Below are 10,374 nucleotides of genomic sequence, written 5' to 3'. Positions count from 1 at the left end.
AATCCCTTACCGATATGTATTTCTCTGTGTTCTTGTAATTCACAGGGAATCTAGTTGTTTAAGTCCAATGTGTTTAACATGCAGTCAGTTTCCTCACGCAGGAAGTGAAAGGGAATGGGATGCTTTCTTAGAGTCAGGAACAGAACGTGTTTGCATTGATGTCGAGTCACCATATGTAGCGCCGGCCTCATCACATTGTGCCCAGTAATTCAATTAGAGGAGATGCAGCCCACTGCTCGCGATAAATGACCACGCGCTGCCTGTTCCACGAAGGCCCCTTTTACAAGTGCCAGATGAGATTTTGCCAGGTTAAGGTCAAAGGGACAAATAACCAGGCTGACGGGCTTCAGCTGGCACGAGCAGATGTCTGTCCAGCCCACTCTTTTAACTGCTGAGAAGCCGCTGAATGGCGATGGGACTCCCTCGGCGTTAACACGCTGATGAATGGTGCTGGGCGAGAGAAGTGACTGAGGCTCCGGCCCATGCAGCTCAGGCAGCCAGCTGCTCTGGGGAACAGGGGGGTAGGGGCCAGCAAATTGAAAGGCAGATGTTCGCCGGGTAAACATCCCAGGTTACGCTGCACTAAGCAGTTTAATCAAGAAGCTCAATATTAGCTGATTTGAATTAAGTTCCTGTGGCTTCCCTCTGAAAAGGCTTTATTTCACAACCATAAGTATGTCAGATGCAGTGTGGGGCGTACAGCACCCCAGTTCAGCGGGTGATCAATCTGCATTTGTCTTGTCACTCCTAAAAGGCTCTCATAAGTGGGACTCCCAGGGTGCTCGGAGGATTGGTATTGACGAAACAGCTGTTGGGAGATGGACACAGTATAGCTGGCAGCACAGCTGGCTGAAAGTGATTCCCTGGTCAGAATGAGAGCCCCTGAAGTCAGTGAGGAAGCTATTGATGTTTATAGATGAATCCTGTCTGAACGTGTAGGTACAGTTTTCCCATTGGCCCTTACCAATCATGGCCTCCTAATAATCCCCCTCTATGAATTGGCTTCATCACTCTGCTCTCCTCCCCACTGATCGCTGATGTGTGGTGAGCGGTCTGGCGCACTATGGCTGCCGTCGCATCATCCAGGTGGGGCTGCACACTGGTGGTGGTGGAGGGGAGACCCCATTACCTGTAAAGCGCTTTGAGTGGAGTGTCCAGAAAAGCGCTATATAAGTGTAAGCAATTATTATTATTATTATTATTATTATTATTATTATTACAGTATTGCCGGGATATTGTACAGACTGCCTGCATTTACTGCTTATATTTTCTGTGACTAAATGATAAAGTGTGGCCACATATTAAACTGTTCTGTGGTGGATAGGAAAAGTAGCGAAAGCTCCCCGCCACCAGTTCTCAGATCTTTAAAAAAGATTTTTTAAACTCTATGTCCGTGCGTACTGAGTAGCAAAGCTAACAACTCACTGAAAACGCATCAAGTGACAGCCATCGTTTCAGGGCCACATCTCGAAGAGTCACCCCTTGACGCGGTTTCCCAGAAGGAGTCCGGCCCAGAGGTGTTGGTGGGGGTGATCCGAGCAATGGCGAGTAAATTCCGCGAGCTTTCTCGTTATCGGAGGGATTGTACTGAAAAGAGGAAAAAAAACCCAGCAGCAAGAAAAATGGAAATAAACACAGAGGCAAAAAGCACAACAAGACCCGCATTCAACAACATCTTCCTGTTTGGAGAAGCAGAGAAGAGGGTTTCTGGTTTCCAGGACATCCATTTTTAAACAGGATGGGGACCACAAAGGGACAAAGCATCTGCAGTTCCTGCAATGTTGTCAGAAGATGCATTAGGGGATGTACATTCCAATTATTTTCCTTCTGGGTATTGCTCCATATTCTAGCTGCTGAACCTCACAGTAAACGTACGCGTGTCTCTTTAGCATTAGAGATGTAATTATGAAATGCCAATCAACTTCTGGAACAAGCTATTATTTAAACTGACCTAGATATATCACTTATGTTTTAATTGCTGCATGAGTTACAGGGGGGGGGGAATTCCCCCAAATCTGCAAAACTTATACAGCACAGACGCTCATTGTCTGGATCAGCGCTGTCATCTGATTTTAAATTAGTTATAGAGGGATATGAAACGGAAGGACTAAATTGATATTAGGCATGCTTATATAACTCCTGCCGCTGCTTCCTCTAATGCACACCCCGCCGCCGAGTATGTGAACATCGCCGCGTACGGGAGAAGTGTTGTTCTACTGTGGGAGTAAGGGCGAAGGCGGGGGAAGAGACGGAACAGCGGAGTAGGCGGCCATGACTTTTAACCTCGCCGGCCCATTCGTGCCCCTACCAGCGCCCGCCGTCGCGGCGCGGAGCTGCGCCGGGCAGGGAGGGTGAGGCAGGTGCTTCTCCTGGCCCTGGCGCTGGCGCTGTCTCCCCCCGCCGCCTACCGAGACCCCCATTGTGCCGCCTGTGAAAGGAGCAGCCGCTGCTTTGCTCACGCCTCTGTCAGCTCAATTATCCGCGCGTTATCTCCGCACTTCTGCTGCCGTCGCCCCATTCGGGCGCCTCTCGTAAGGAGCATGCCCTGAATCCATAAAGAGGCCCTTCCTGCCGAACTGAGTGACGGGCGAACGCCTTTTGTCAGCTGAGAGAAGCCCAAATGCCTTTGGTCCCCCTTGATCTGAACAGATTGGTAGTAATGAAATGGCAGCCACATTCCTTTGTTTTACTGTAGGAGTAACCGGCCAGCGTCCAATTCAATTACCTTCCGCCTGTGATGCAGCGTTCTGGGGGAGTGTGGTGTTTGCTTACATGTAAACGATATGAAATTAAAAAAAAAAACAGAGCAGTCAGGGAGTGAAACATTAACCAAATAATGACACGGATGATATAACGCTAACTGATATTTTGCCGCATAAGATTTATGCTATCCAATCGTTCTTCCCATACAATATCTGAATTAAACGTCACTGCCACAGTCACGTCATTCTTTAAATTGGGTCAATTCACGCTCTGGTGAAAACTAAGCAAGAAACCATCTAGAAGTGTCAGTCCAGAAAGAAAACACCTTCTCTAATCCTACTGTATATAATGTTTCATACATCTACCACTTCTGTTTTGACTCAGTAGGTAAGTAAATTAAATAAGATCACGTCTTTCTGGTACAGTCCTTGGGAACATGGGTGCCTGATGTCATGAGCACATGTGGATTCATGGAAAGACACTCCTCCTTAAAACAACTTTTGAGTGTCAAAGTAAAAAGACAAACACGCGAACGCTCACGAGGGCTGAAACGTTCATTTTAACAGTCAAGGGGATGAAGAAGAGAGGCAGTTGTAGAAGGAAATAAGGCAGTACCTTTACTTCACATCCATTAAGAAGCTGACCAGCAGATACAGGGGTAAAGGTGAATGAGGGACCATCATGAGAACTTCAAATAAAGTTTTCCTGTTAACTTTGATTAAGCTTAGCCTTTACAAGAGAAACAGAAAAAATAATAGTTGAGTGCATTCTGTAACATTTTCAAGAAAACTATTCCTTTAATGTCAGGAAACATTGATTTTTCTCCTTTGCCTCTTTTTTTTCAGTAGTATTTGCCACAAGCTATTTGTCAGCACACCAGTTTAGGCGAGTGTGACCTAACAGGTGCTTCTCCAAGCTAATGTCTCTGGGCTGTCTGTAGAGCTCTGTGAGGAGGAACAGACTGAGGTGCTCTTTGATACAGCTGAGCGACACTGTGTGTGTTAGCTGCGCAGGGCTCTCCAGGGTACATCGACTCTGGGTCATTGATCAAAGACATTGACCCGGTGAGGTCACGAGCGTTTGATTATGCCTGTATCCGTGATCGGCGGATTGATTTTTCCAGGCGTGTGAACCCTTTTAGAAAGTTTGTGTGACATTTTCTTTTTTTCTTTTTGTTCGTTCTGTTGTCCCCCCCCCCCCCCGCGTCTTCATTCGATGCCGGGAGGATTGCTCCTATTTATAGAAAATGGATTTTTAAAAATCTGTGGTAGTTGTGAACCAAAATCGCTTCGGTGCTCTCGTGGTGTCTTTTGAAATGTCACCTCCTCCGTCCAGACAGAGCGCACTTCTTCACCCCCCGGAGACCTGTGGCTGTGTGCAGAACAGATCGACGCTCTGGTCGTTCCCATCTTGAGCTATCATCAGCACCCAGGCCTTACTGTACACACAGCAGCTTTTAAATCAATACTCCATCTCACCCTCTCACTGTCTCTTTACTCTGTCGGCTGTTGACGAATGCCACAGCTCTGAGCACGAAACGTCCACCAACCGGAAGAAACCTTCAGCCTGGCATCGGAACCTTCAGTTTGTCTGTTTCTCCACAAATCTGTAATTTCATTAATTCACAGCAACCTTAACTTTACTTTCCTACACCCAAAACAGTCATCGTATCATTATTACTGCAGTTATGATCATTATCATCATCATCATAAGCATTTTCTATATTTGCTGTTGACAAGCCTCAGCTGACATGAGCAGATGCAGCAGACTAAGAAACACCGTGAGCTGAACAGCGCCAGCGTAATTTTATTTAGTTTCTAAATTAAAATGAGCTGATTTTGCAACCTTTCGATGCTTGTTTAATGCGTTCATAATGTAAAACTAACTGCATAATATTCATATTTCTCACAGGCCTGAACAACTATCCCTCTCTAACAGGGAAATTCATTGTGCATGTGCCACCACTGTGAAAAGAACTTTCTACCATCTGCTGCTGAAACTGAAAACTGGCAGACGCAAAAATCTTGCAAAATACAGCACACGAAAATCAAAGTGCATAGTAGGAAACTTGTAAGGCAGCTGGTGTGTGATAAAGGAAGTTTATCAAGCATTCTATAAACAGACTTTTTCCAAAATTGCCTAGCTTTGCTTTTAATATTCAGCTTTTATTCCTACTGAATGTCGTGAAGAGCATTGCTCCCCTGGGGACCGATTGTGCAGGATTTTCAAATGATGCAAGTGATCAGCAACAAACCGGCTGTTGATATGAGATATAGCAGTTTAATTGCTTAAGCACCTAAGCAATTACTCAGACACTTTTTGCATAATAAGAAGGAGGCATTTAGGTGATTATACAATGAGCCCCTTTCTCCATTGCCACCGAAGCTGTATCTCACGATGTTGTCTTGCCTGCTGGTCTGAAAAGGCCATCTGTTTTGCCTGCCAATGGCTGTCTTGCCTTGTTTTCCATTTACAATGAAGACATGAAGTTTTGTTTTGTGGCTGGGCATCATATTTACAAAAGAAAGTGGTAACGAATTCTGCAGGAATACGGGGGTGAAGACTGAACCCCTCGAAAACGCCGACAGGTTTTAAATAAGCCACTTAGTAACCGATTAGCATGGGAGACAAGAACAAAAGGGTAAACAACGCTATTTAGGAATCTGACCAGGATGCACAACACACACAGTGAGCCAGGACTCCTCGGTCTGCGCTGTGAATGAGTCGGTGAAAGAATGAAAGCTAGAGGCTGCGAACAGAAAACCTGCTTTGCCTACAGTATGTGCAGTCCACACAGCCTGACGCTGTGAAGAAGAAGCTAAGTGCTGAAAGGGAACACAAACACAACTGAACTGGACTTTAGACGTTGATATTTGAGCTCAGCTTTGCTTTAATCTCAGCTTGAACACTCTGTCTGTGCTTCTAATTCCTGTTCAACAAATTGAACATGTCCAAATATACATTTGCAGGCACTCCTTTTGGAAGGAGTCCTGGAAAGCCTAGAGTCCAGGAAAGAAGCCACACGCTCCGGAGGCTCTGGGAGCAGCATTTTCTTTTTTATTTTGGTACATCTGGATAGCATTTCATTTTCATGCCTGCCTCACCCTTTTCACAAAACCAAAAATAATGAAATTTGTTGTCATGCCTGCCTCTCCCCACTGCAGTTCGCTTTCATCTCTGGCTGTTATGATTCCTACATGGCATCAGGGAGAGTCCTTCCTAATGAATGTTGCTTCCTGGCACCACACTTGCCTCCCACTAGGAGATGGGTGACCTGGGGACTGCTCCCAGGAAGGGTGAAGAGACCCCCGGGCCAGACTGATATCCCCTTATGTCTGAAATTGATATAAGAGTTTCAGTCAGGACCTGTCTTTCAGGCAATCCCATGATGTGAAGGTTGAAATTATTATTGTCGTTGTTTTTATTTGCAAAAATGTTTAACCTGGCACATCGCTTACCGTCCTTCACTTTAGTGTGTGCGGATCTTCTGCAGAAACAGAATTCGAAACAGAATGAGGCCACCCACTGAGGCATCCTCTCCACAGACGACCCTACCGCTTGTAACCTACATACGGCCCAGTCATGTGCAAAGCCTTGGCTTCAGAGCTCCTGTTGCTGTGGGGGTCTGAAATTCCAGTTGCGATTCACTCGCACTCTCACAGGATGTGAATGTCGTGCCTTTGAGAGATGAAGATTGCTTCCCTTTAGCTTGGATATCATCTGGCTTTCAAGCCAGAAAGTCGTGCATTTTTACCCATCGTGTGCATTACAAAATATCAGAATATTCATTTTTTGTCTCTTCACAGATACCCGGTCTTCATTACTTTTTAAATAGAAAGGCTGCAGCTCCGTCTCCTCATAGCTTATTTATAACAGTAGAAAATGGCATGCCTAATTATGTGGCATAGAGTTCATCCCAAGTTTACACCATGTAAATGAGACTCTGGCTGCCAGGCTGTTTCAACAGAGTGAGGAGGCTGCATGTCATTGTGATGGCAGGTGAGACAGACAAGTGATGTGGATGAAGTGTCCCATTGATCAATGGTCCACGGAGGTCACACCTTGGTGCCTAAATGACGATGATACATGCAAGGCTCCAATTTCCCCATAAATTAAGCTAATAACACAACCCAAGGCATGACACATGGATCAATCTGAAATCTCAGCTTTTACATGCCCGGTTATACCTGTGCAGGCCAGCGTATCAAGTAATTAATTTGATTGACAGGCACACAAGTGACTTAATTGGGATTTAAATTGAATTAAACACATCATTTAATCAAGTAAACAATTTAATTGACTAACTTCGGTTGGAATTTTAATCTCTGCCACGTTTGGTTTGCTATGAATCTGCACAAAAAACTTCTCATCATTGATTGACCTTCTCCTTCAGACAATAACTTTTACAGTTGATTTGCAACTCATCTTCTCTGTTTGGGGTATGCATTTGCCTTTAAATACAATACAGTGCTTTCACGTCAGTAATTCCACGGAATCATATTTAATCCTGTAGCTTCTAAAGATAGCTGTTTCCTGACCTAAAGATTCCCCCTTTCCACAGACCCTGAATAATACATTTTGTTTACACACCTCTCCTGTTTCTCTGCAACGGAGAGATGATGCTGGTGTCACATACTGTAGAAGCAATTCGGAGTTTTCAAAGTTCAGAGAAATATTTCCCGAAACTGTTCGAAGTGTTTTGCATTCCATACCTTTTAAAATACCTTAACATCAACAATGCAATATCAGGATAACAAAAGCAAACAAACCATAAAACAGACATAAAGACAACAACCTTTTTGGACCAGTTAAAAAAAAAAAACTCGCTGAAATGACAATTTGTCATTCCTTGCGACTCTTTTTCTTCAGAAATTTGCCCTTTTCAAAAGAGATAAGGCTAGACTACCATGTGTTAAAATGAATATGATAAAGGCCACAGGACAAATATCAAAATACATGTAGTTCCAATGGTTTGAGGTTATAAAATCACAATTTTTAAAACTGGAACTGCCTGCGGATTAGCACAAAACAAGCGCAATTTACGTCAGAAAAAGTTCCTTTACAGCAACGACAATGAAGCACTGGTTTACACACACTTTATTCACTTTGAACCATTCATATAGATAGGAAAAAAAACGTAATTTAAAAAATCACCTGTTTTTCATGAGGTAATAAAACCGTGTTGCTAATGCATAGAGCGCCACCTAGCGCGTTGGCATGGAAATGCCTTTAAAATTCACAATAAACCCATGAAATAGGCTCAGCTGGGGTTCCTGAGATTAGGCGTCCCTGCAGGTTGTCTAGTTATCTTTTCAGTGCTGGTTAAAGACTTGGGGAAATAAAACAAAGCAAACCCAGATGAAGTAGCTAAGAAACAGAGCTCGGATGAGGCAAAACTACTTCATTCCACTAATGGTACAGTATAATAAGAGTGTGTGAAGCTACGAGCTGCTCATGTGAACTTGTAGTTGTTTGAGTTAAGTACTGTACCATCTTGACTGCTTGACTGGCCAATCAGAAATCATTCACAGCACTCTCATGCAGCTCTTCCCAGTCCATCACAGCCACATCAAGGCCTCAAAGAGTAATTTTGTTTGATCCATTAGCTGTTCATGAGGAAACTGAAGTACACTTTGTCTTTATTATTTGTCATGAGAAAATTGAGGCACTAAGTACAGAACCAGTTGAACTCTGGATCCCATAGACCACTACACATTATAAGGTCCATTTGTCAAATATTTCTTGTACATATTGTCCTTTAATATTCTGCTATCTTGTCCCATTAAAGACTTCAAATGCAGTAATCCTTCACATTAGCAAACAAAAGTTATATTTAAAGGGGAACTGCAGTCCTAATTTTTCAGATCGGTTATAACATTTCAATAACAAAATAAATTAATTGATGGTGTAGATCCATTTTTGTGAAAGTACTGTTAAGTCGCCATGTTGTCACAAACCCCTGGTCTCACTGCCCCTTCCTGCTCACTAGTCACTGTCCTGACTAATGTAATGCGATGCACGAGCGAATAGGTACAAGTTGGGCAGCAGGCATTTCTCCGCAGTGATCAGCATGCAGAGTTAACAAGTAAGTAGTATTTATTGACAAAACCATCTTGAAGTTGAGAGCAATATTTGTATTATTCACAATGTCATAGAGCTGCTTTGAGTCACTGGAAGTTTTGTTGTCTCGTTCTGACTCACAGAACATAGCGCTGTGCACACCTGGAAAAGGTTTTATACATTACTGTTAATATTTTGTGGTTTGAAATGCACTCATCAATGCTGATTCTTTCTAACCCCGAAATATAAAAATAGCATTGCAGTTCCCCTTTAACAGTATGAATGCCATTAAGGATATACCTGGCTTTGTGTGACTTATGCAAGTACAGTATACACAAAACAATATGCATCAACCAGTTCATAATGCCGCCCAGTGACACTATCAGAGAGGTCCTGTGTAGCAGCTAACCAGCGATAATAAAAGCATGCTCTGTCAGCATTCAGAGAGCCAGCATATTGCCCTTGATTTATCGAGGACTTTTCATGAAGGTGAAGTCTTCACCATACTTAATACTATGTTAAAAACTCTAAAAATTAAATGCAATATCAAGATCAAAACAATGTATCACTGCACCACTGAACCCAAAACTAATAAATAAAAACCTCATGTCGTAAGCTTTGGTAGTGGTTTATAATTTTACAGTTACAGTACAATGTTGCCAAGTCATTGGTTAACTGTCTTGTAGTGTATCAGCAATGAGGTTTATTAGAACATGAAAACAGCCAATTATGTTACATTGCAGTTAATGTTGAATGTGATGAAGTTCACCTATCATAAAATTCTAATCGACTGATAATTGATGTTTGTTGTTGGAAAAAGTAATTAAATGCTCCACGAGGTAGCTAAAATATTATTTCTACTCACTTGAAAAAGAACTAGGAGTTTGTGATCAGCATCAAACACATACTGTAAGAAGAAGCTGTATTTCCCGAAGTACAAGAGAAGGATCTGCACTCTGCTTTATTGAGCTGTATAGGAGATACCAAGTAGCCTGAGGACAGGCAGAGGGAATGAGGACCTGCTGTCCTCACTTGAAGGATATATGGCTTTTTTAGAAGAACAGGGGAAAGGTTTCCTCTAATGCCTAGGTCATACCACATTAGAAACATTCAATGTCTTTCTTTATTTTACGCATGAATAAAATCTTTATTTCTTAACCAAAAAAAACATTTTCACTTTGTAAGTTCAAATATTCGTCAGATGGAGATAGGAGACCTCGTATCAATGCACGTCCCCTGAGCTTTTGTGAGAAACGGTAAACATGCTGGCGGAGACTCTTTAGAAAGAAAACAAGGAAGGGCGTTTTTCCTGCAATTGTTTTGAGGGCACAGAACTCAGTACAGTATTCCCTTTTTGTGTGTTGCTTTGTGAGTGTATTTCTGCCTCTGTGTGTTCTTTAGTTTTGGATAAATGCCTTTTTTTTCCTCCTGGCATACCAGTTTCATACATTTTGAGAACTTTCTGTTAATTAAGCCACAAGGAAGACCATTTCCCAGAAAGAAAACTGCAGTAAGATTCATGGGCCTGGTTTGAAATGTGTGGGCTCTGCACTGGGTTCCCAGGAGGCATAATCTATAAATTATTAAACTTGATTCATAAGGAAACATTAA

This window comes from Lepisosteus oculatus, chromosome 8 (assembly GCF_040954835.1).
Source record: "Lepisosteus oculatus isolate fLepOcu1 chromosome 8, fLepOcu1.hap2, whole genome shotgun sequence".
Classification (NCBI taxonomy): domain Eukaryota; kingdom Metazoa; phylum Chordata; class Actinopteri; order Semionotiformes; family Lepisosteidae; genus Lepisosteus; species Lepisosteus oculatus.
Note: the sequence above shows the minus strand (reverse complement) of the source record.